The sequence below is a fragment of the Anopheles moucheti genome, chromosome 2 (assembly GCF_943734755.1).
Source record: "Anopheles moucheti chromosome 2, idAnoMoucSN_F20_07, whole genome shotgun sequence".
Taxonomy (NCBI): domain Eukaryota; kingdom Metazoa; phylum Arthropoda; class Insecta; order Diptera; family Culicidae; genus Anopheles; species Anopheles moucheti.
Window position 1 is genome coordinate 39,907,964 of NC_069140.1, and position 27,754 is coordinate 39,935,717.

At 43.2% G+C, this 27,754-nt stretch overlaps 1 long non-coding RNA gene across 1 annotated transcript in view; it reads right to left on the reverse strand.

Annotated features, from left to right (window-relative positions):
• LOC128299253 (uncharacterized) overlaps positions 1-27,754 on the reverse strand; it is an 82,077-nt gene that overhangs the window by 43,899 nt on the left and 10,424 nt on the right. Inside the window, exon 3 of the long non-coding RNA XR_008287291.1 lies at positions 3,932-3,961. This is a non-coding gene — a long non-coding RNA (uncharacterized LOC128299253). The remainder of the gene's footprint in view (positions 1-3,931; positions 3,962-27,754) is intronic.

A 27,754-nucleotide genomic window follows, 5' to 3' on the forward strand; every position in this document is an offset into this window, starting at 1 on the left:
AAAAAAAAAAATGTTACCATCACCAACATTTTTGGATCCGTTTTTGCTTTTTCGCACAGCTCAGCAAACGTAGCATTATACGCCTCCATATCCCAGGTGTACGCCCTTTGGGACACGGTGTTGACACTCTTAACGGCCCAGATACCAGGCCCGGGCGTATCCAGTTCAGATTCTCCGGTAATGTGGTGCAAAGTGGACTCCCACAATTAAGTCATCCGGCAGAGTGTCAAAAGGCTGTGCTTCACAGCCTCAGAAAGAGCTTCTTCAGCGGGTAAGGGCTTTATTTCTATGCACGCCCGGTCCCTTTTTGCCGCCGCGGGGATCTCACAGGGAGGGAAGTCCTACCCCGTAACGTAGGATGATATCTGTTTGCCTTCTAAAAGCGAAAGGAGACACCGAGTGGCTTTGAGCGTGTAAAAATGAACCTTCGGGGAATGGTTTCCTATGGGCACAAAATATGAATGGCCAGCAATACACACACACACTCATAAACCCGGAATTTGTGAAAGAGAAAAGTATGTGCACGTAACGTAGAACACAAATGTAAAAGAACGATAGACCATTCAGAACTCCGTGCCGTGCCCGATGTGGGTAGCTGATCCAGATCTTCATATGCCGCAGCTCTGCCGTACACCAGCTTGTTCAGCTTGTTTAGCTTTTGCCATCAAAGCTTTTCGAGTCAAAGTTCGTTATAGATTAATGCGGCAAACGATCCAACGGCTACGTAATGTGCTACCTCAATGCTGCCCGCTGCTGGCCTGCGTGTATCCACGATCGTATGCTTCCACGAGATGAATGAATAAACGGGCCAGCAGAAGAAAAAAAAACCACAGATACACAGCCAAACATAAAGCAGCACTGCACTCTTGAGGTCGGTAATTTACATCTTCACTGAAGATGCGGAACTTTGCAAACGGAAAAAAGGGGTTATTTAATTACATCTTGTTTGCTCGAAACCTTGCACTTGCATTAAAAACCAGACTCGATTTAATTGTTTCAATCATCGAGAGGCATAAAAATAAAACCAGAAATACTTATTAATGCAATCATATAATGCCTGTGAGCGGCAAGTTCGCCCCCGAAACACGGGGAATTAATGTTAATTTAAAAATTCAAGGGCATAACCTAAGGGGGTTGAGAGGAAAGCAGAAAAGCTTGCGAGACTTGGTCCATCGTTCTGAGCGGAATGGACACTATACCACCTTATCGGTTAACGAAGAAAGTCTTGAGATTAAATCGCACCACAACTGGCCCCGAAGAATGCGAACTCTTTTATCGAAAAATTATAGACGCTGAGTGATCATAAAAATAAAAAAAAACTCAGGAGATTTGGTTTTATTCTTTCAGCATACATTTCTAAGCTGCCTTGCGGAGTAAAAAAAAAAACCCCATGCACGGGGAACTGTGCCTAGCAGTTGATGGTCATTCCTTTTGGAAACCCATTACTTAAAGCATAACAAACAGTTCTCCCCCTTTTTTTTATTACGGAATGCAGAAGATCGGTAACACCAGCGTGTGCGCGCCCGTTTGTGTCCGTGCGATTGTAAGCGAGTATTTTGTAAGATAAAATAGACTCCCGGACTTGCTGCTAAGTAGTCTGCATCGTTCCGGTTTCTATGCGAGAAGGGGGGGGAGGGCGAGCGAATAAAATTATGATAAGCTCCAGCGGTGGACCGAATTTGCATGAAAATGGCACTCGCAGCCAGGCATTATTCCCGTGGCGCGAGTAAAGCCTTCCATCCCTATGCTGCCAAAGGGTGTGTGTGTGTGTGTGTGTGCAACGATGATGACGGTGGTGGTGATTCTTTCACTTAAGCCATCCTTTTTTTTTCTTAACAAAAAAAAAAGCTCACCTCACCATCACTCCGAGAGCTGGGCTCTGAGCGCTGTGCAAGGGATTCTAAGCTACGTGTCTCGATGTCCCGGATGGTTCAAGAGAGACCCCGAACAGAAAGGTGTGGAAGAAAAAGCGTGCAACCTTCGGAGCCTGTTTATGAGCCGCTGTCCCGTTGTTCAACAGCGTTTAGTGCCTGCTTCCACTCCCGCTGTGCGGGTTTCCGTCCAGACGTTTGTTGCTCACCCCGCCACAGCCAGTTCTGCGGGACATTCCACAAATCTTCATCCCCCTCCGTCAACCGTCCTTCGCACCCCCCTCGGCTCGAAGGCTTCCTGCGTTGGTGCTGCTCGTGTGCAGGTTTTGTAGCATTTTTCTTTCGTGTCTTCTCTCGCTCGCGTTCTGTACCAGCATCGCCGAAACATCATCATCGCCATCGCGACCCCGGGACGTGGAGGATGCCGGAACAAAACAAAACACCGCGACAACCCAAAAAACCGACCAAACGAGCGTGCGTAGTAGTGGGAAGAATTAGTTTAGAGAGAAAGAGAGAAAGATCGAACCGGGTCGAGGGAAGAGAAAAAAACACAATATTAAAATGGTTTCGCGCTGCGGTTGATAGTTGCTTTTTTTTTCGGAGGATACTGCTAAGGTTTCTCTTCCATTCTTCTTCTTCAATTCCCTGTGTTCAACCGCGTATCGGTCGGTTTACTTCATCCGTACGCGAGATTGGGCCCTGGACACGTACAGAATACACTCTCACACCGGTGTTTCGGTTCTTCGATTGGATTGTTGCTTTTGAGGGTGACTCTTTGCCATGGGCTCCTCCAAAACAACAGCAACCAAAAAAAAAAAGCACCCCGAACGATACCCAAACCGTAAAGCAAATCGAACAAAAAGAACTCGTCAATGCGCGTCTCCATCCGTGTGCGTGGTGGACCGAAGCAAATGGGATGGAGATAGGGGCGCACCCGTGCGCCCCATTAGCGTTGCTCTGTGCCGGCTGCGTTAATCCGTTCGCTGGTCGTTCTCAATCGGTCACCGCGGCCCATGGATGGTTACGGTGCTAGGAAGTCGATGCTGTATTGTACCAGCAAACAGTCCCGACCGCCGGACAACTCAACCGTAGCGAGCGAACGGTAAACGCAAACTATCCGGGCCTTAGCCATGCGTGGCGTTTCATGGCGTAAGCGACGAAACCCCCCAGGAAGGCTCTAATCTAACCGTGAACGTGATCGTGCGCTCCGCACGAATGTGAGCGCAGATTGTTTGGGAAGCGCGAGCGAGAAAGCGTGAAAACCGTTCGATCGATTGGTTCTGCTTTCAAAGAGTTACCCCCTCACGGAACCCTAATGGACAATCGTTGGATGCATACTCATCTTTATTATTACGAGTAATCTTGATTACATTTCTTTATATCATGTTCACTTTGAGCTCCCAAACTTTGTCTCTAGATAAAGTGAGAAAAAAGGAAAATCTATAGCGTTACGGCATGATGGGGTCTCGGGTTGGTTGAGTTTTTCTATGCGTTGTCTATGAAGTTTGGAGGTGAAATAACTTTATACAGTTCAGATTTTTCTACCAAAAGCTTTTTTTTGTTCTTCAGCACAATGAATTTCAAAACATTTGTTTTTCCTGCTTGTTGGACAAGATTGCCACAGTATTTAACTAATTTGACAAATTAAACAAGCATTTGATGGAGTTATGTTTCTGGTCGCCAACATAGATTTGATTTGTTAAAACAAGGGGTTGGAAAATTCATTCATTTAAAGTAATCAATAACTCGTTGCAGTGAAGTGGCATATCATAGCCGTAGATGAAAAAAACCTTCAATAACATTTGTATGAAATTCGTAGCTTTATCTAAAACGTGTTTTAAATCTTAACCTTTAGCTCGAAAATCCCATTTTGAACTCAGGGGCTAATTAGGTTTGATAGGTTGAAAACCTCATAAACTTCTGAGCAGAAAGTTTAACAAGTTTGATGCATATTTCACCATCAATTCTGTGAAAATTACGACACGCAATACGCGTTAGAACTACACGATTATTTGACATTTATCGTCTTGAATATATAAGCTTTTTTTAAATTTAGTTACCTTGTAAAACATTCATAGAATATTCCAAATCTGCAAAAAAAAAAGAGAAAAAAAGAAATTATCAGTAAACGGACTTTAGGTACACGAGATGGAAATGGTTTGTTATTGATGTAAAAATGGATATAATGGTATATATTGCTAGAAAATCTTGGAGAGAATTATAAAGTATATAATCAACAACGTGGTCCGGTGGTGTATTGGTAGCGACACTGTCAATCACACGACAAGACCGTTACAAATTCCCATTCGGACCAATCCTCTGTACGCTACGGGTAAATGAAGTCAAAGAAAGCATGATATGACCTAGGGTCCTTGAGGGTCTTGAGGTTGTTGTGCCGATAAAGAACATAGTCATCAACAGAGAGTAAGTTTATTAATTAGAATACATATACGTTTCTTTCCGAATTAATGGTATGAGCTTAGACTATTGGACGTACTTTATGAACTGCTCCAGTAATCTGGATAGAGGCTACTTTAACTAAATACTTTAAATTATTAAAACCGCAACTTCAGAAACTTAAAAAAATACAAAAGTTATAAGAAAACAAATAAAAATATGGCTTCGGTTCAATTTCAATATACAGAATTATACAGAGTAAATACATACATTACTACAGCAACTCTGGGTTAATGGTTCGGAGTCGAAAAATATTCGAAAACATTCTTACAGGCCTTATTGGAGGTGATGATGTTGGAATCGTAAAACATTGTACCCTAGCAATGCCAACTATTTACGGATGCAGCTCATTAAAGACCAAAAAAAAAGCGTTAAACGGAATGCGTTTCCGATTGTTCTGTGGTTTTGAAAGTGTGGGCCGGAAAAAAAAATCCCCAAAAAATAACCCTGTTCACCCAATTGCATAATTTACGAAGCATGCAAGTCATACCGAACTCATACCCATGAATGGTGTTACAAGTGGCGGTTGCACACAGCCACATACACACGCACATACTTTGTTGACTATTAAAATGCCATAAAAATGGAGGACTCAATTGCGAAACACGACCCCGGGGGGGCATGGCCCCCAAAAAGGATCTATACCACCCCCCCCTCCTCCCGCGTGAGTACATAATTCTCACTCTCTGAGCGCGGCAAGCGAAACATGATTCCATGTGTGATGATTCCTTTTCGCTGCAGTGTGGTGCGGGTTTCGTTCTAGCGGGCACCAGCACCGGGAAAGCCCCCTGTGTGAGCGCGATCGTACGAAGCATCGCTGAAAACAAGCTCGAAATACGATCCGTAAATGTGATCCGGCCGCTTCGTACTTGTCCTTCGCTCCTTCGCCTTGGGAGCGGATTGAAAGGCACACACACACACACACACACACACACACGGTTGGTGTACAGTGTACATTATTATTTGGCATTGCATTTTATTCAATATATCCTACACGCAGAGCAGTGGAGAGAAGAAACACGACACAAGAACGCGTTTGTGATCAGCTCACAAAGGAAAGAGGAACCCCCCCGTGGAATGGGCAGAGCAACATTAAAGAAAACGGTCCAACCTGTCCACATCTCCCATTCGCGCCAACCCATTCAATTCAATCGATCGTAACGAAAGCACACGCACACACACACACACACGCTGGTTGAAACTTACAAATGCAAGAATCCGCAAGATCGAGAAACTGGCGAGTATTTTCTTACCGGTTCGCGTTCGAGCTATTCTGGCTTGCTTCGTTTTTTTTTTTGCCTCCCCGTCCCCATTTTCGCTTCGATCCGATGCCGAGATTGGACAGTTGATGACCGATGAATCGTTCCTATTTTGCCGTTCGTCATCGACCGGTTATAGGCTTTCCGTCGTACCGTGCCTTGCTGTCCGACCACAACGGTCCACACAACGCCGCCCGCGTTGTCCACGCTGTCAACAAACGAGCGACAATAGCGACAACCGATGATCAACAAACCCGCTGCACGGAGGAGCAACTCACGGGCGGGGGTGGGTCCAACACTGCTAATGGGGGGTTGGCTGCCGGACTGAATCGCCCACGGTACGTGCATGTGCATGCGGCATATTGTACATGCTGGCGTGCGTGTCCGGAGGGATGGTCCGGACGAATCCCGACCCTTATTCTGGTTGTCCCTCGTATCTGTCTGTCTATTTGCCCGCAAGCTGTCCGCTTATCATGCTGCCCATCGTCGCCGATCGTTTCAATTATTCCGGTGCTCGATCGATCGTTCCGTTCTGGAATATATACACACATACACCGACAGATATACGGCCTGTTTCTACTTGACAGGGGGCCTCGGTGACTTGACAGTAGCCAACCGAACCGAGCGACGAGTCCAACCGAAGACACAGTGCCATGCGAGGTCATCGAAATAATGCACACACGCTGACATCCCTTCCATACCTTTCTTCACGCGAAAGGAGGTATGAGGCAGAGAACGGAAAAAAGAAACAGGGAGAATAAGAGAGAGAGAGAGAGAGAGAGAGAGAGAGAGAGAGAGAGAGAGAGAGAGAATGAAGAGTTCCTACAAGATCGATCCAGGTCGTCCGTTCATCTCCAACAGAATAAACCGGTTCCCGGTTATACACCACTCTCGGCCACACCGTGTACACTTCCAGAGTTCACCGTTTCCCAAACGTTTCCTCCCAATACCCCCACCCCCCTCCCTCCCCCACCCCACCAACACTTGGACGCAGTTTCAGAGTGCACTGTATCTGGCCGGCCCTATCGCGACGGCCATTAGACTGCAGAGGCAAACGCGGCGACATTCCGATGCAATGAGTCTCACACCGGCCGCGGTCACAGGCGCGTACCTGATGCGAAGGATTACACACCTTCCAAACTGTGAGTCATTGATTCGCTATTAGAGCCCATCAGAGCCCTTTTCCTCATTGCCTTCCCGCCCATTTCATCTGGCCGATCCCGCTTCAACGACGCCATTGTTTACGAGATGGACATGGGGCCATCGTATGAGAGGCACTCCGAAAAGTACAACCCCCATCCCCCCCATGGATCAGTGCACTGAACGCTCGTTGCTGTGTGCTCTCTCTCTCCGGCAAAGGTATGGACGACGCGCATAGAAGATTTATCGCAGCTAGGATCGCGCGGCGCAAACAATGGCGAACGAGCGCAAACCATATCTGCCAATATACTACGATATGGCATGCGGCCCTCTTTTCGCGAACATGCGTCGAAGAACCCAACATTGGAAGGGTGTGGGGGAGAGGGGGGTAGGAGGACGGTTTGCTTTCTTTTGCGACCAACTTTCAACCATTTTATTACCATTGGTGTAGCTCACTCGCCCCAGTGAAAAGGCTGCAACTTCCCCCCGGGACAAGTCCAAATCTCTGGAAGACTCCCTTATTTGGGAGTTACTAAGGTATACCCAATCGGGCCAAAATTCTGGCGCCTTTTCGTCGTATGTGTGTGTGTGTTTATTTCCCAGAACACTGATGACCTCTCTTACCACCAAGAGCTCTTTATGTTCCACCAGCTCTTTTCACCCGCCCTTTTTAGAATGATAAATGTCAATCGATAAATTAACTCCACAAAATGCGAAGCGCCGGGTATACAATTCCCCAACGTCCTCCCTTCCCAACCCCGAAATGGAAGCGAATTGGTTGCCACAATCGGCCGTTTAATGTGTCTCCCTCCCTGCGATCCAGATGCTCCGGTGGCTCTGGAGCTGAGCGCATGCAGGGTACAGCAGGACATGGACAGGTCAGAGATCCGGGCGGTCCTTGCAAATGGCGGGGAAAAAGAGGAAAGCAATGCACGATGTTGCGAAATAGAGTTACAGCAAATAAACTCCAAGCGTGCAAGCAACCGGCGAATCGGCGTTCACCTAGGCCACTATACTGCCGAGCCCTTTCCGGAGTCGATATGCAGACAAGCAGCAGCAGCACCAGGCACGACCGTCCGAGATCGATCGAATGGCGAGCAGCAACAGGGCCCCAAAACCCCGCATTATTCGCTTACCGCATATGCAACTCCACTCCCTCCTCGCAACACGGACAACGCAACGCAACACGCTGGTTTGAATTCTTACCGGCCGCATATCTTCCCTTCGGTTAAACTGATTTTAATGCAAATTTATCTTCATGCAGCAAACCAAACCCTGCCAGCCATTGCTGTGGAAACGCGGTCCGGGTCGGTTTGGTGCTCTTGTTGTTCTCGGTGGCTCGGGATTTTATCTTCGGTCTCATGTGGTGGTTCTCGTCCTCACCCGGGCATTATCATGCACAATTGTCGTGAGCTGCGACCCAAACAGCAAATGGACTCCGCCTACCCATTTTTTATTCGGATCTCTCGTTCTGGCCTACATGCGACGCGAGATAAAAAATCGAACACACACGTGATACACACGCAAAATCACGGTACGCGATCCACGCCCTCCATCGCGCGTATACGGATATCGCAACGCACCAACACATTCAAAGCAACCGACCGACAACGCGTGTGTCGACAGGTACCTGTGTACTGTGCTCGCGTCTGCCGACTTAGAGTAAAATTTTGTCCTTGCAGCTTTCGCGCCTATGTACGCATAGGCGAACACATTCAAAGCGACAGACCGATAACGCGTGTGTCGACAGGTACCTGTGTACTGTGCTCGCGTCTGCCGACTTAGAGTAAAATTTTGTCCTTGCAGCTTTCGCGCCTATGTACGCATAGGCGAACACATTCAAAGCGACAGACCGATAACGCGTGTGTCGACAGGTACCTGTGTACTGTGCTCGCGTCTGCCGACCTAGAGTAAAATTTTGTCCATGCAGCTTACGCGCCTTGCAGCTCAGCATATGCGGCTCGAAGCCCACATATTCAACCTCTCATTTAAAGCGTCCAACTGACTGGCGTGTGTGGATTTCTGCATTTAATCGTACTTAAATTATTATTTATTTCTAAACCATCGGTTGTAAAGTATTGGCAACACTTTAACTAAACAATTGGAACACATTTTCCTAGGATATTTGAAGGACAAGCGCACAAATTCAATGATCAAAACTAGGTATAATTTGATACATTCGAAGACATTGCTTTGTGGCGATCGGTAACACACGGGAGTATTTAACAATAGCAGGAAAAGTTTAAGTGTTAGATACATACATTGTTCTACAAAGTGGTTAAGAATAAGAAATGTAGTTTTTCTATACATATTAGTGGTGATTTTTCCATAATTTTTACATATTTTTAAGAATAACTAGAAAAGTAGCAGAGATAGATAAAAATGATGTTCTACAAAAATGTAAAGAATAAAATAATACATCTTTTTATGGTGTTTGAAAAGTTCTAAAACTTATAACAAAAATTTTTTTTCATTATTTTTCAATGCAAAAATGATTTCAAAATGCCTTAAATTTTATGTTTTATTTAAAAACAGCCAATCGCCAAGCCATTTGAATGTTTTTCAAAATTTTCAATGACAAAAATCCTTCCCGTTAGGCTTTGTTTATAAACCGTTAGCAACGCACGTGAGCCAAGCTACTCGCGCGACCCTGAAGGATGTACCTATTGCTGCTGCTCGACCGACTTAATCCAATATTCTCTTTCATTACAGCACTATCGCCACGCAAATATATGGGGAAAAAGAGTATCATTCTCTGATAACGGCTCTCACGAGAGAGCCAGAGAGTGGTGCTAGTTCCCCCACCCCCCTTTTTTTTGCATAGAATCATATTTTTGCTACGATCCGGCGTAGGTCCACACGCTGCAAAAGCCGCCGGGCGACTGAAGCGGGCGTGGTTACGCGCCGCTTTATATACCATGCGGTGAGAGTGTGTGCGTGAAGGTTGAAGTTCGTCTTCCTGTCGGTTGTCTACTCGAAAGAAACTTGACTCAAAATTTGACTATGAGAACAAAAGAAACTCGACCAAGAGACTCCGCCTTTGCATGACTGGGGAGCCACAAGCACACACACACACACACACCAGTCGAAGGGGCACAGGAGGATTGCTCTTTGCATTTTAGCTCGCGTTGTCAACGTTAGGTGAGGTTTGCGTTTTGCCGGGAGATTTAAGAAGCGCACCGGGACCCGGAATGTCGAATGTGTTTTCAAAACCCGCCACACTTCGGGATGCGTCCTGCAACTAGAAGTGGAAAGCGAAAGATTGCCAATCGAGAGGGCGCGCGCGCCAATAGCAGTAAAGTGCATCGGAACTGCGCTGCGGAACACGAACAGCAGAGGTCTGCAGAGAAAAACGAGAAAAAACAAAACAAAAAAACGATCGTGGGATGTGAGGTGCATTTGATGTGGCCCCGCGATGTAGATGTTTGTGCCGTTTAATAGAATATACACAGCTTCAAGTCAAGTGTTTAATGGAGAATTACGCTTTGGGCATGGTGTGGACACGTTGTTAGCATTGCACCGGGATTTCGCCAATCGTTGGGCCAGGTCTGTTTCGTGTTTCAATATTTACAGTGGCAGTTCCAGCAGAATGTATGCCTGCCTGATTCAACCTAACACCTTTGGCAAACACACTTCACCTGCACGGGGTTCTTCGGCGAGGCGAGTCGTGGATAATTACGCCTAAATTTATGCACCGTTTGCGACCGGCACCTCTTGCACACATTCCGCACGGGGTAGAGCATAAGTTATTCTTTACACCGAGGGCCCTCAAACAAATGCAACTCCGGTATGTACTCCGGTGTGTACTAACTGCGGGAAGGAGGTAAGTTCTATTATTTTACGATGCTCTGTTCTGGAGCTAGAAGGAGGAATTTTCCATTGCGATTGTCTCTTCCAGACGGTTTCGTGCGATGATGACATCGACATGGTTCGGTATCGTGCTTCAAAAACGCGCGTATCCGCTGTTAAAAAGCTAGGTACACACGGCTGGCGTTTTTCCACAAGTGGTTCCACACCAAAACCACACGCCGAACCTTCACAACAAAGCCATCGTCCGTCACATCGAACTTTCCCAACGTCATTTGCATAATCCATTGTGCTATCGAAATGGAATGGACAAGTTTAAGAACTGTCCGATCGAAGGACGTCGAAAGCCGATGGAGCCGCCAGCGGCAGCAATCCGAAATAGACCGAGTGCGCGGGCTAGGCGACTGAAGCGCTATGATTGGCAAATAAAGTGCACGATAAGTTGACGGGCGGTAGATGTGCGCTACTTCGGACGAAATTCCGTTTGCCAGAGGTTCACAGTATTTCAACTCCCGAACGGTAACATCCGAAGGATTCACCACTCGCGTTGCTTACCCTTTTACACCACCACCGCCCTAGAGCGACACCGGCCGTGCCTTGTGGGAAAGATTTGACAACTCGGAAAATCAAACCGGAATCAAACTTTAACGAGCATCCACACAATCACCATCCACCAACCACGATTTCTTCCGTCTTTTTATGCGCATGATTTGATGCCGCAAACGGATAAAAGTTCTTCCCGCTCGAAGAACAGCGAGTGAGGTGTGTGGAGAGCGTCGAATAACCGTTCGAATTCGTTTTTTTTTTTTTTGTTTTTTGCAAAACTGCAAAACTGAATTTGCATATTTTGTGCCCGATTTCTCGATCCAGCGATCCCGTTCGTTCGTTCCGTTCGCGCTTTGGGCAGAAAGTTCTTCGCCGATCGTTCGCGCAAGTATGTCGATTAATTACGAACGCTGGAGAGTGCGGTGGTAACTACTTTCCGCCGTACACCGTGGGATATCGTTTAGCCGCAAAATTGTAGCAAAAGTTTGCACGGTCCGATACGACGCGACTATGCAAATGACAAATTATCACGCCCGGGCAATATAACTGTGCCCCGTCGGATACGGTCGGTGCGATGAGAGTGTGTAAGAACTTTCCGTGGCGGATTACATTTTCGTACTAAAATTTCATTAAAACCTGACCCGAACGGGGATGAAATGGAGGATAAGGGAACGATAAAGGAGAAGGCGGGGAGGGAAAGGAGCTGAATACTAAATCTCTAAACCGTTTGAATCGTGCAAAGAGTTTTTACCGCACAATAAAAATCTATAAAAAATAGCATTCACTTAGAGTTCATTATCTCTAGTTGAATCGTGCTAATATGACAATTGTTCAACTCAAAAACTGAGTTTTTTTACGCTGGACTAAAGCTTTTACACTATCGGTGATAAAAATGATTGGTAATAAATAGAAACTACATTTCAAAAAAATTATCAGGTGTCTATCGAATATCCGGTTGTAATTACGATCCAAATCCGCAATAATTTCAAAATCGCTGAACGATAAGGGCAACATAAACTTAAAATGACCTTTTAATGACAATTGTATTTTAACATTAATAATAATTACTAAATACAATTGGAAGCAGATGGCCCGAATATTGTGACGAATAAGTTATTCCATCATTGTAAATAAATAAATAAATTATTTAATTAATAAACGAGTTTGTTGTGTTACTGTCGGACCATGAGTTGACTGACAGGATGTTTGACAGATAACTGTCGTTTTTATCCTGTACTAACACGCCATAAAACACAATCGTACGGGTAGAATCGAACATTTTTATGCTTTACATATCTCGCCGACCGAAGATACAAATTATATTAAATTGCATTACTTTCTCGTCAACTGAAACTATAGTTAGCATTCAAACGATTGTGGTACGAATTTAGGAGGTTCACAGTGCTCTGATACACCCCAATATGGATGACGCTCTTGTGCGCTTACAATAAAACAATCTTTTGCATTATTGATATGGATTCAATGGAAAAAAGATCAATTAATGTCAATTAAAAACGAATAGCGAAATAGTATTTATAAATTTTAATAGAAAAGCATTGTTAATCGTATAAAAATACCATTTTGTCGCGCGACGATAAAACATTCTCTCCTCATCTGTGATGGTTTTGGGCAACTCAAAAAGATTTAATTCGAATAGTTTCGTTTTGCAATTGTTCAACAATTTTCTGTAGTTAAATATGATACGGAAAGCAACATACCCCTTGGGATATAATTATCTTACATAACTGAACGAACAAATTGTTTGCTCATAATAATCTCCCCTCAAATACAAAAGAATGTATATGAAAATAGCACACATAGTAAGCAAATTGCAACTCTGCTAAATTAATGACTTTGATACAGAATTGATCGACTTCATATACAGATCTTTGTTTGAAAATTATTGGTAAAATTCCTTTTAGTTCTGCTTATGTTAGCTGTTATTTGATACATTTATTTACATGATATTTTTTATTCAATGACAAGCAAAGCAAGGGCATTGAACGATTTGTGAAAATAAATTTTAGAACATGTAAATAATGTAAATACACGAATACAGACCGCTACAAACTGTAATGCTAATAATTGATAAACATACACAACTATTGAGGCACGAGCAGGATTATTTCCAACCAATTACGGTTTGCTGGGGATTTGCTTCCCGAATAAAATACCACAAACCACCGTTACACACCGATTGCGCATTGTAAAATAAAATCAAACACTAAATAGTTCCAAATTCAATAATAAGAGTGCAGTTTGTGTCTCGGTACCATCCCTTCGGTACCATCCTTCTTTGCACCAGCGCGAAAGGAGCTGGAGTGCAGCAGGACAAGCCGTTGATTCACCTTTGGCTTCTGTTGACTTTAGATAAACAGCACCGGTACCAATCAATACGCGCATTACCGCTTGCGCTACAACAAAACCAGTGCGCAAACAATCGCCAACCCATCGGCAAAAGTGGGTCCGCCGCTACGCCGCGCCGTAGAATATTTCGATCGCTTCACATCGGGTTAAATCTAATCAGCGGTAAACAGTCGCCGGAAGAGAAATGGAAATATTTACACACGGCCGCTTGTGCGTTGCGCCGCCCTTCTGAACGAGTCCCACCCCGTCACCCCCTCTAACTTTGATTGGGCAAACTAATTTTCCAAATAACTACCATGCTTCCGTTTGCCGCATGCTTATTTCCCGGCTCGTCCTCCCGGCTCAGCGAACCGAAACCATATGCCTCCACAGCATAAACAACGCAAGCTGCCTAACGGAAAGTTTATTGATCGGTTTTTGGGGGGTACCGATTGATAATCATGATTACGAGAGCATGATGATGTTCTCGCACTCGATGACGCACCACAGTTGGCGACGGGTGATGGATGAAGTGCATCGTTATCATTAGCGATGGTTACGGTTCCGTTCCGAACCTCATAAGCGAAATGGAAATGGGATACGGATAGGTTGCTGGAAATTAGGACTGTCAAAAGACCGGCGGTAGGCGAAGACGAGGCCCGGAGGGGAAAGGAATGTGAAATGAAATCCGTGCCCGTTTCACATTGCGATCGAGCACCGTGTAGCCCTGGGCATCGATATGCACTTGTGCAAAAACATACAGGAAGCACCCACTTTCGGGTGGAAATTCGATCGCCTGAATTGACTCTTCAAACTCACTTCTCCCTTTTGCATAACGGGGCGCTATGGAGTGTGTTGTTGTACCATCGGGTTCTTATAGGTTGATCGCATATCGCGGTGCTTGGGTGTGAGTGTGCCGAACAGAAGACTCAAGGACTTCACTTCTGGGGGTCGTTAAACAGCAGGAAAGTGCGTTCTTAAGCGGAGGTTAACAATTGCCATGCAAAAATGTTCCAAGTGCTTTGGTGACTGTAAATTGATGCATTTGTTTCGATCCTTTTTATATCCCTTTACCCTTCAAACTCCCTTAAATATAGCGTTCACGTGGAGTGTGTTTTAACTGGAAAGTGAATTAAATGCCAAAATTATTAACAATATTTCCTTACACGTCAATGGAACACACTTTCCACTGAAACTCACACTGAAACACATGGAAAATAATGTTAAAATTATATTTATTTTAAATATCTTACAAATAATTATGTTAAATTTCAAAAATTCATCCAAAACACATGCAATACGCAGAGTTACTTTAAAATACCATTCTGTTATCAGTTACTGACTGTATTTTGTGTTTACATCTAATTTTAACTGATAGACAATTGTTTCAATAATCAGAACTAACAGTAGACGCTATTTTTGTACAGTGTTATCGGGGGATTGATAAATTCTTAAATCCCTACATGAATTCTAAAAGATTCGTTCATCTGTCAGCAAGCGTAATGAGTATTTGAGCCGTTTCATAAGAATTTTTATATTGACGTAATAGCACAAGCATAGACCTGATGAAGAACCTATGGGTGTCCATCCTTTTTTTTTTGAAAATTGACATTAAACATTTGACGTTTAATGAATGTTAAACGTTTACTAATTAAACGTTTTACTCAGAATTCCCTCATGATTCGAACACCTCCCAGAAGCGTCATACGAATGAATGATTAGTTAAGTGAATTTAGGTGTCTGATTATGATCCTGAACATAAAAGATAGCCATGAGAAATATATTACAAAAACAATAAATTATGCCCAATTAAAACTTATTTCTAATCAAACCATGCCTCTTCTTATTTAAAATTCTTGGAATGCCTCAGAAAACCCCAAAAATATGTTCAGTGTAAATATGTGTTTCTGTTTAAAATGTTATGCTGTTCTATGTAGCCTTTTAAGTGATGCATGTTAAACTTCCACATAAACGCTTAAGCGTGTTTTAAACATACGCACATAAATTTAAGCGAGGAAAACACGTTATTAAGAACAAAATAAATATTTTATATAACAGCGTTAAGCTTCTTTCGAAAATATCCAACGCATAATGTTATGCCACTCGCACTCACCCATTTTCAGCTCGAAATCGGGAGCTGTTGCCCAAAAATAACTCTATTTTCACTTTTCCAACAACATAGGCAACATCAATTAAAACAAGTAGCATGGAAGAGTTAGGTACTGCACGACCGTTTTCCGCCGGTCAAAGCGGATTATGGACTAAGTGTATGTTTTACCAAGCCCATTAGAAGCAGCGGCAGTTTCGGTTGTTTTTTTTTTTTTTTTGTTCGAGCTGTCAATGAACATCAAAATCGAACAAAAACACAATCGCCGACGGCAAACGAGTGCGTACAATGCACACATTGGGGCGGGTGGGTATCGGTTTCGGTTTCAAATTTCCAAATTGTATTTGTCATCGAACCGGAATCCGCTCAAACAGAGCCAAAGTCAAAGTGTAACTAGCTCCAGCAGTATCCGATGCCTTTCGAAATGGCAAAGTGGTTCCCGATGTATCGGCCACGGACGCATACACTTTCAACTGCATCGTTTTCCAGGCACAAATTAACCTTCCCAACCCATTAGTCAGCAGTTGGTCAAGTGGAAGGTCCATAATGCCCCCGGCCCTGCAACACACGCTCGCGACGTTCGAAGCCAAAAAGGAAACGGTAGGACAAAAGTGAGAACGCCGAGTTGGGTCGGTCGAAAAGGGAACCTAACTTAGAAGGGTAGAAGGTTCGAAGGGCTAGCAAATGAAGCCTTATCGTACGACCCAACAAGCGACATTCCCGGGCACCTCCACTATGGCCGTTTGCTGGCATTTTTTTTTTCTTTGCTATCTTTCCCGGCTAACCGCTGTGCAAATAATTGCCTACGAAAACGACACCGAACACAGAAAATCAATCTATGACCAATTTGTTAGACATTTGAATGCGTTCGCCTGCCTATCGCGGTGTGTCGGTGTGTATATGCTTCGGGCAGCGCTAAGCAAGCGGCGATCCCGGTGTAGGCACTTTGTTACTGCACGCAGTACCACCCCGCAGTGTTGTCGAGAGACAAATCGATCGTATTACATTCATTTGCTGGATTGCATTTATCACCGGCCTGTCAATTGCACGAGCGCATTTATGCATGACTGCCTGAGCACATGAACCAATTGCACACCACGAGAAGTGAATCGGTGGTACTTTTTAACCGTAGCGGCGAACCGAATCGTCGCTGCCCGAGTGAAGGGAACGTGAAGCCCGAAGCATAACAACGTCGATTGATGTTGTACAAGAGTAAGTGCACCCGTTTAACAAATCTAAAATATTGAAATAAAAAACACAAAAATATAACGATTGCGTAAAACACGGGCAACACCGCGGACAAACGGATCCCATTTCCGAAACGGCATCGTTTTGTGTATCAATTAAGTAGGAATTATGGATACCGCCTCTGACATCCTGCGAACGCATCAACCGAACCAAATTGTCCAACAATCATTGCGTTTGGCTAGCGGGCTCGTCACCCTTAGCGGGCTGGGGCTTCGCAGATGACGCACAATAGACTTGTTAGTGTTTCAGCCGAGGGCCGAAGAAGTTCCCGCAAACAGAAAGAAAAGACACGAACCGAGAGGGGTTTGTAAGTGGCCTGCGGTATGGAAAGCGCTTTAAATCGAAACAGAACAAAACATATGTACGGCGCGCAGAAGAAGGAGAGCATAAAAAAAAACAACCACAACAACGGTGGCCTCCACAATATACGGTAAGCCAATTAAGCGGAATGTTTCCGAGGCCACCGAAAAAATCAACGCGTGGACGGCATGCCGGACAACGAGGACACCGTCCGTAATAGAAAGGCAGTAAGCAGTGAACGTGAAAGGAAACAGTGTAAGATGGTCCCACAATTGGTACTGGGACGATGTATGTAGGATGTATGTTTATTTTTTTTCCCCCATTTAATCAACGCACAGCAAGAACTTTCTTGCGGTGCGACATTATGGAGCAATGCGGAATAATTGATGCATGGGGTTTTTATATGTTACAGGGGTTCCGAATTCTAGTGGAGTCATTGGGAGAATTCTTTTCAAGTTGGTGGAATTTATTGTGGAAGTATTGCAATGTTTCCAATACAATGAAACTTTTGCAAATTGAAATCAATTCTGTTCCAAACTGTGTGAAACAATTGAAACAAGAGTTGTTGATTCGTTGATTGGCACTCAAGTCTACAAAAACTGAAGATTATTTCTAGATTTTTTTTTCAAATTAATCTGAAAGCTATGAAGGGTGATTTTTCCAAGCTTCTTAAATTTTTGTAAATGGAGTTACTAAGAAAATTAATTATTTTAAAGTTTAACTGAAATGTGTTGAGATAGATACGGTATTCTTCTTAGTTTCTGGAACTTTGGCAAGTTGAAATCAACACAGTTTAACAAACTGATACCTCAGACATATTGCAGACGATCCAAAAAGTATTAAACACTAAAAAATAACTCGTCAAATTCTAGTTAAACTGCAGTAAATTCCAGAAATTCTCCGATCTTGCCAGTTGAACTCTAAACCCCTCGTATGATAATATTGTCTTTAGTTCCAATAAACAGAGCAGATTTGTACTTAGCTGAGATGAATGAGTATGTCAAATTTGGGGACAAAAAAAAACATCATGAACTGTTGTGACATATTGAATAAAGTCCACGTACGTCCAACAAAACTTCAAGCAGTAAAATGTAATTAAAATGTAAATTTACATTTTCAAACAAAATTCTTCACTAATCATGTGTACCGAACAGATTGTTGTATTTTATTTTATTTTATTTTTTTTGACAAATATATTTATCTTTTCATTTCTCCTGCACAAACACAGACCAAGCGAAATGAAACGTAAACACTGGCATTTTCACCCGTTTTGTCACGCACAAAAGAAGCAACATATAAGCGGGGAGAAGATACAAAATCCTAACCACAAAAGTTGTCATCGAAACGGAGGAGAACCAAAGAAGAAGAAGAAGAAGAAAAAATGACCAGAATTTATGTGTACCGGTGCGTTTTCTTTGGTGCGCCCTCTCTTGTTGGTCACGTTCGGTAATTTGGCCACTAGGCAACGGTCATGAAATTAACCTTTTTCCAAGCAAGCGAACAAAAAAAAAGGTTTCGTGAAAGTATGGCGCAGACAGCGAGAAACAGCCTTTTGCACGCAAATTGATGCAATTGGGCAGGACAAGGGCACCCGGACACAACCCACGGAAAGGGTCTAATTCGCTCTCTCTCACTCTCTTTCACCCTCTCGAGCTTTCAATTATTTGTTTATTATCAGCATCCGCACGCAACGCATCTTAACCCAAGCGTGGGTAGAAGGTGGTTTTAGATGCTGATGTTTTTTTTTGCCAAATCCAAGAATACGTTACAATGGTGCTGTTTGACATGCTAATATGGTAGAACTCATGTTCAATTTTGCCCCATCTTTATTCAATATGAGTCGTTTCGTGCGATGAGCACCCGGTTGTACATTTCATTAACTTTGATTCGGCTGTGATTAATTAGTGAGTACAAGGTCGTAAAACATGGAGAAGAAAAAACAAAGACAGATTCAGCTGTGCAGAAACCCCCTTTTGGTATTTGGTTCGCTTCGAAACGAAAGCACGACCATAACGGCAAGGTTAACCATGCAAGATCGTGATCGCATGTTGATTATTACGTTAAGATGGAATCTAATAGCAACAGAAACAACAAACACACAAAAAACCGTGTACTGCGAAACAAATTTCCATTGCTTCTCGCTTTCGTTTCGGTGTGTGTGCATCTATTTTGGCTCTAATCGAGTTCAATTTTTCACAGCCACGGCATGCAAAGCAAACGCTTCGAATTAAGATGCAGATGGTTTTGATAGGGCCGATACAATGCCGCACAATAGGGTTTAGGGCGGTGGCAGTGCAAAGTCGTGATCGGGCCAAACGGGCACGATTAATCCATCCCGGGATTGTCTACCGATCGTGCCCGGCCGATAGTGGCCGGTTTTACAAGTGTATTACCATTAATAGCAAAACAAAGAGAAAAGCCCGCATAAAACATCAGAACCCCTAAAAACGAATCTTGAGTGGAGGTATTTGTTTTCTGCTCGGTGCTAAAATAGCGTATTACATTACACGGTTAAAAACAAGCACGAAAGGCAACCAAAACTTTACATCGCACCCAACCAATATCCACGAAATCCCACGAAGATTCAAGTGGAGCAAATGCTGCTGTCTGGTGGCGGCAGACATGATTTATGATTTATGCTTCACAACTCTACACCTCCGCGTTCCGAGGGTTGGGGCTGTGCTGGTGGGAAACACTTATAAAAATCCCAGCACATGCCTTCGGTAGGTCGTACAACGCGTCGAGTGTCGAATCGGTGTGGTAGAACAATAATCGACCGAGTTGCCAAAACAAAATCGTAAACAAACAAATTGCAATTTACGGCGCTAAAGCCGAAAAGAAAAAAACAAACGGCCCGGTTGGAAAGAATGCAATATTGATGGGAAGTATTTTCTGCGTGTGACAGAACCAGAACTTGCTGCACTGGATGGATTGGACAATAATCATCAAAAAAAAACAACAGAAATTAAACCATCCATCAAAATGCTGAGGCTCAACAACCGATCGCACTAAAAGTATAAATTGGTTTTACGTGGTTTTGGCGCATTGAAAATGTATACACTCCGTCCAAAATTATCCACTGACATAATGTGCCGGGCAGTGGAAGGCCCACTTGAACGATTGTTTTCTCGACGACCATCGGGTTGTATTGATCTTGAGCCGGGCGGTTATGACCGCGGTCAAGTGGCTGCTAAATGAATAATTGAAGTCCACTGTGCCCGCTTCTCTTCGTTTGCCACACCAAACACACACACACACACAACATACCATACAGAATTACGATGGAAATGCTGGTTCGTTCGAGATTGGATTGATATTGATATGCCATGGCAAGAGAAAAAATGATTTTGAATTATTTAACTTTCGTACCGTCGTTTGGCTTCAGGCGGCAATAACAAAAAGGCAGCAATAAACGTTGGTTTTGTGGGTTTTTTGTGAGAGATGCTTTCACCTTTTAAGTCGTATTAAAATTTAGCCAGATTTAATATTCAAATTATAACACAAATAAAATAAACGATATTAAAAAATAATTTATTGCTTTCCTAAGTAAACTGAATACCTTTCAAAAATTGAAACGTATTTATACATACATAATACAACAAATCAACTTATGGATAAAATTTTCCACACCACCAGACAGTGGCGGGTTTAACGGTAAGCAAACTAAGCAATTGCGGGGGGCCTCGAGCTGACGGGGGCCCCGAGCTGAGACAGGCCGAGAGTTGAGGATTTACCTTTTTCAGGACGTGGGTTAAGCAAAAATTGGAGTAAACAAGCTTCGGGTATGCAGGTAAAATCCAAAATAATTTTATAAGACAAAGTCTACTGATCTACTGTTCTAAGAATGCCCCAATCTTGGGCTAGACCATTCTTCGGCAGGAGGGGAACACAGCAAATGTGTGCACAATTGTTCGAGCCAAGAACCCTTCAGTGCATTGCGGGTGATGAATTAGAACATTACTTACATTTCATGAAAGATAAGGGCACAATTCAAAGTTCAGAACTGAACATTCAGGAAATGCATAAAATAACAAGACAAATTGCGATATTATTGAAAATTTTCTTAACCATCCCAATGTCAAATGCTTCAGCGGAAAGATTGTTCTCCACTTTAAAACGTGTTAAATCACACTTGTGGAATACACTAGGATCAGAAAAGCTAAACAATTTAGCACTTTTGTATGTAGATTTATTAAATCAACTAGACACAGAGAAAATTATTCAGGAATTCGCCATTAGCAAAGCCAGGCGTAAAAATATTTAGCTCATACTTATAGAAAAGTGTGATATTTGATACAAAATTAAATACAGTTGCAAATGAACTCCAAAACGACTAGAATCAAATTGTTTTCTTTTCATTTAAACGCAAATTTAAACTTTAAAAAAATAAAATCAATAAGTTGAACCAAAATTGAACATTTGAATTAAATTAAAGAAAAAAATGAACTACAGGTATTTTTCATCTTTTTCAAATAAAACGTAAGATATATTTAATAAGAAAAGCATTTTTATTAGGGGCTCTAAATCTATTGTTGCTCAGGGCCTCCGCACTCCTAAATACGCCACTGCCACCAGAATGGCTTCGGTTGATTGAGCATATGTTAAAGTTTGTGCAGTAGAAACTTTTTCCAAGGCATTTAAAAGAAGGCAGGGTTTTCCGTGTGCTTCGAAGTTATTGTCCTCAACAGTCCTTAATGGTAGGTTTTCTTAGTACATTGATCTGAAGGGTTTCTGAAAGTTGGGGTAAAACCTTCCATACTTTGATTTCTGACCTTCAAATAACAATAAAAAACATGAGTTCCAAAAAAACCCATCGTTGATTATACAATATTTTATTCGTTGATTTATGAAGCACTTAAATTTGCTTATCATACGTATCAAAGTTTTGCTAGAATTTGCTCGCTATAGAATTACCTGGAGATTTTTATACGCTAGCTGTCAAGTTTAGGAACTTCACAGCTGGGTCATATAATTTAATAAATGCAAAAATGAGAATAAACAATTAAAAATTACACTCCAAAAACCAATTTTGTACCCACTTCGGTAGACGAACCAATTTTGACACCATTTGCACAAATAGCAGCAGCAAGGTTTTCGACACATTTACCTCAAAACGGTTCAGAAATGGGGCATCAACATGTAGTACTGGCGTGTTTGTGATTCTTGTGCTTTGATATTTTTGTTGTTTTTGCGAACTAATGAAATAATCATTAATCAAACGTAATAAAAACAGCAGCAGAAAAAAAAACAATTTCCTTCACCAAACAGCGTTCACCACCGCGCTGTGCACGGATGGCGAAGTAACGGCAATAAAGCAGCTAAATGCTAGCCGCAAATTAATTCTAAGTCGCTGCACTTGAGCCACCTAACTCCCGGCCCGGGAAGCGTAGTACTCAATGCCTTCCAGCCGCTGCTGTTCCAATATGTCACCCCCGGGAGCAAAGGCAACGGGGTCCTGGAAGGCAACGGAGATTTATTGGGTGGGTTTCAGCAACAATCATCACGATTAATCGCCGTTGCCCACAAAACCCCTTCTGTGTGGGCTACGGCTGTCGCGGATCAAAACTGTGGTTGGTGCGCGCTCCCGGTTGCCCATAACAATCGTGGCAAGCAGTTTCGGTTTGGTGTCCCACAGAGGGCGTTTCGTGTGACCGTTGCGAACAGACGAAACAGGGCGAAGAACAAGCGGGGGCTGGAGCACCAGCGAACGAACGATGACGAACGCGACCTTGAGGAATTTATTTATCGCTAAAATCCTTCAGCCATCGTACGTGTCTGAACGTGTAAAATATGCTAAAATCATGCTCAGCTTCATGCCTGCACATGTTCTTCTGGATGGTGCTCTTTTGCGATCGTGCATCGGCCAACCCCGATCCGTTGGAAGGTAATTGAGGAAGCGGTACGGAGCAACCGCTCGTCGTTCGGAGGAATGGCAGAAATAAAAATGGCAAAACATTACCCGTCAGCAGTGTTTCTCTCTACCGCCGAGTGCGGAACAAGTGGCGCCCTCTCCCCGAAGCATTTAAGAGCCGTGGAAAAATAACATTCTGGGCCCGGGCGGTGAGAGCAAAAAATAAAAATAAAACCAAACGACACCATTTTGTGCGCGCGAGCAGGGCCGCCCAGCACAATCCGAGAACCGGAGAACCTTATGGGATTGGCCAGTTTCAACCACGGCCGTTACAGTGTACCCGTGAGCAGCAATTAATTCATGCCAAGTCCTTCGGCGCCTTATCCGACGCGACCAAGTTACAACGGTGTTCCGAAAGGAAACAGAAGAATATTGGGGTGCCTTCGGTGGCTCACCATACCGTAGCGAGCACCGGGTGAAAGAAACATTCCATTCCGAGCTGATGGCGATCAAATCGACCGAAGGTTAGCAAATGTTAATATCTTCATTCGCACCGCAACCTCCCCCATCCATCCATCCGGCAGAAACACTAATCCCAACTGGCACTAGCACACAAACTGACTCATTCCGAAATCAGCAGCACCAAAACCGCGCTCATTGCTGCCGGGTGCTGGAAAAGTGTTTGCCGCAAATTAAAAGCACATATACACAATGTATGGTAAGCAGCATTTATGCTGATGGGATGTTTGCGGGGAGGCGGGATGTTTCCCCGGCCCGAACAAAGGGTGGAGAAAAAGTGAACGCTACCGGGGAAAATAAGCATTCCACGGGTTCACCCCCCCGACGGACCGACACTGTTGCCCTACATCCGCAAGGAATGTGTTTTTTTCCGTTGGCGACAAAAAATCGTTCGCCAAACACCCGCACCCGGGCGCTGGCGTAACAGCTGAAAGCAATCAATGGAAAAACTACCATCTAGCAGCTATTTATGTTGTTTCACCGTTTTGACAAAATCCGCGGTACGGCGGAATGGGCCACGGTGGTACCAAGCTGATGCGGTGATGGAAATGAAATGACAACCGATCGCAACGAAAGTGGTGAAGTAGGGCAATAATTATTACGGCAAAGAATTAGTTCATCCTATTTGATTCCATACTTTTATGTTGTATTTCTGTATTTGATATTTGAAGAACCGCGTCTCTTGATTGTTAATCAATTTTTATTCGCTTTTATATATCAAGAAAGTGTTACATCCATGATAAGGTCTGGTTCTTTGTTGGAAAAAGTACAACAGAAAAGTGCAAACATGTCCAAGACTATTAAAGTTATAGTGCCATATAGAAGAGAAAGATGGCTGATATGAGGTAGTGCCATATAAAATAACAACCATATACAATATGCATCTGGAGCAGATCTTGAAACTTCTGTAAATTGAAGGGATATTCCGTGATATAAAAATAAATAAGATAAAAAATAGGACAACATTTGTCAAAGATTCGAGAAGATTTCGAACGCCAAATGATATATCCTCCTGAAGGACTTCTTTGGGTCTCCTGATATGTAGACCTCAATGGTACAAATTCTTGATGGAATTCGAATAAATTTTAACACAATAAAAAAAAACGTTAATTATAAATTATTTTACATAATTACTTGATTAAAACAATAGTTTCAACATTCAGTATTTGAAAATATTGCTAGAATATTGGATTGGAATTTGAACATTTGTTTTGATATTTGTCGAGCAGAGTAGAACATTATTGATCTTTCCAATCGCGATCGTTTATCAATAAGTTTAATGAGAAAATAGGAAATTTCTGAAATTAACCAAACAATTCAGTAGCATAAAACTCAAAGCTGGGAAGAACTAGTTTTCCCTGATACCTCCCAGAAAGGAGCGATTTTCAAACAATTCATTAATTAATGAAATAAATTAATAAATGCAGTTAGTCAAAATCCCAATGTAGACATAAATTAGGAATTATTAAGTATATAATTTTAGACTATTATATTTTATATTGAAATACAGTTTTTGTTTGAATCTTTAAAAAAATAGAAAAGGATGCATCCATATGTCCATAGGCCATTGAAAAAATTGGCATAAGCTAGCGTTAATTTCAAAATCCCGTTAGAACAACTATCAGTATATTTATAAAAAGCTATTCAAGTTTGTAGGTATTTCAGTTTGTACGCCGTTAAACCTTCGAAAATAATTGAAGACTGTAAATAAATCGAACATATTCAAATGATCCATACATATTTTATTGCTATCGGCGATCCAGTTCGTGCAGTTATTTGACTTCAGTTAGACAATATTTTACTTGTTGCAATATTTTCCCCATTTCACAAACCTAACTGATGCTTCCTCCGATCAGGCGGATATGTTGAAATTCAGTTTAATGTACGTTACAGACAGAAGCAGCTGCAGATCAAAGCGCTCTCGAAACTCTCTCGCTGCAAATGTAATGCCACACCACCGCCACGGGAATTATCGGTTCACCAAAAGTCACCTGTACCAGACCATTAGATATTCCGTTTTCTTTTCTTTTTTGCCCGACTGTTCAGCCGAACTGCGGCAGCCAGCGTCAGGAAGAGCATGTTGCCCCGACTTCCAAACACTCCTCGTCCGGGGCGCGATCAACGAACGTATCATTAGCAAATCAACACAGGTTTGGAGAATATGGAGTTTGCGGTTTTACAGCAATATTTCGACAAATACACGCAAACGCACTCGAAACTCCAACCATCGCCCATCGCAAAGAGGAAGGCGAAGTAGAAAACAACCCCAACAACAACAACAAAAAAGACACATAATTCGACACCCCATCTCTCCACAGCGATCTTTATTGCAACGTGGGCCAAAACAGTTTGTGTGTTACGTTACGTGCGGGGGTTGACAACATTCGTTGGGGGGTTGGGTGTTCACGCTTTGGTCGTTGGCGTGCGAGGATCGTAAAATTATTTTCTTGGCCACACCAACAACCCCAACCCCAAAGAAAAAAAGAGCAAACCTTTAATTTCGACTAAGGCCCAGCACAGAACCCTTGGCTGGTAAGGTAGGTAGGTAGGTAGGTAGTGGGCAGCATACACCAGAACCAATTCATAGGTGAAAGCGAATGTGGGGAGTCGCTGCGAATGGGGGTGGTGAAGAAGATGGGAATGCTGGCTGGATGTTATTTCATATGTTTGGCAGGGCTTTAGTTGCGCAGCAGCGGGTACTGTGGCAAAAAAACGTTGGGCTGTTTAGCGTCAACGCGTGGAGGAATGCAATAAAAAGCAACCATTAACCAGATGTTGGCGTGGTTTGGCCTGTTTCCGGTCCGGGTGGAAGGGAAGGATGGAACGCCGGAACGTAAGAATCCGCTTTTGTAGCCTGGAAGGATACGCCCGTTTGGCAGCAACCACATTTCGGAATGTGGTTTTATTGAACCAAAACTATTCCGAAGACGAAGCAATTATGGTGGTAATTTTATCTTTTACCGGTTCAAGTCTTTTTTTTTCACTTATCGCTTATACGTTCTTTAGGCTGCAATTTTCCTTTAATGTGTTTATTTCAATATTGGTTGTTGCATTCCGCCCACTAGAGCGCGGTACATAATTTTATCGTAATAATTAAATGATTGCCAACATCGTACAAGAGCCGCCGAACACACAAAGGCGTACGCCAAATGTTTCAGCTTCATTTGCGATTAGCATTTTATTGGCCGTGCTTGGCTCCCATTCCCTGCTCGTTCCATTTTGGTTACTTTTTATTTAATAATTATTACCATGCTTTAATTAATTTCAACTTGTTTAGTTGATTACACCCCAGTTTCCAACGGGCCCAAATCCGTCCCACCGTTCCGGGTGGGTGGCTCATCAGCTGCCGTGCTCTGTGTGTGTTTGTGTGTGTTTGCCGTATGCGAATGGAACCGAAAATTCTTACCTCATTAGACGAGTTGCTAGTTTCTTGCTGCAGCTAACGGTGCCACAGGACGACGGTATAGACGCAGTCGCCCGATGCCGTGTTGAAGGTTGTTTAATTAAAGCACAACACACACACACGCACACAAAGTAAAGACCCTCGTAAGGCTAAAGCGGGAAGCATTAGGAGCAGCAGCTACATTCAAGCGTAACACCCAAAAGCATACGGCATTTTGGTTGCTTTTGGGAAGATTGTTTAGATTTCTGGTCCCGGAGCAAATCGGGCGGAGTAGAGAAAATTCGCTTCTTCTCTCCACAACCGTATTTCAACCCCCTGCTACACGTGAAGGTACATAACTCTCGTAGGATACGATCTGAGAGCAGCTGTGTAAGAACTGTGCGCACTGCAATTGCTTGGGCCAAACAACTTAAACGTTTCCTCTATGGTTCAAACTCACAAATAAATGGGAAGAGATAAAAATTTCACACCAATCGAAACCACTTCGACTCGCAGCATATTTTCCCCACCACCAACATCTTCTTTTCTATGGTGGCGCCAAAAACCAACAAAAAACAAGAAATAGAAAGAAGGAAAAAATTACACTCCACAAAATTGGCTGTGAGAAAGAAGGTAAAAAAAGCTTCACCCAACCTGTGATTGTGCACTTGATCGCTGCGCATTCAACACGATCAACGAAGTGGTGGTTGAGAAGAATAAGAAGAAGAAAAAAACACACACACAAACAGTTCCCCCCCCCCCCCCCCCCCCAGTAGGCGGAAAGCGATGATCAAAATTTAATTTGATAAATTCCCATGAACGACATGCCACCGCAAGTCAAATTAAATAATGGACGGAAAGAGAAGAAAAGCCGGTACCGATCAGGCGGGTTGATGCGCCGGAAAGCATATGGTGTCCGGA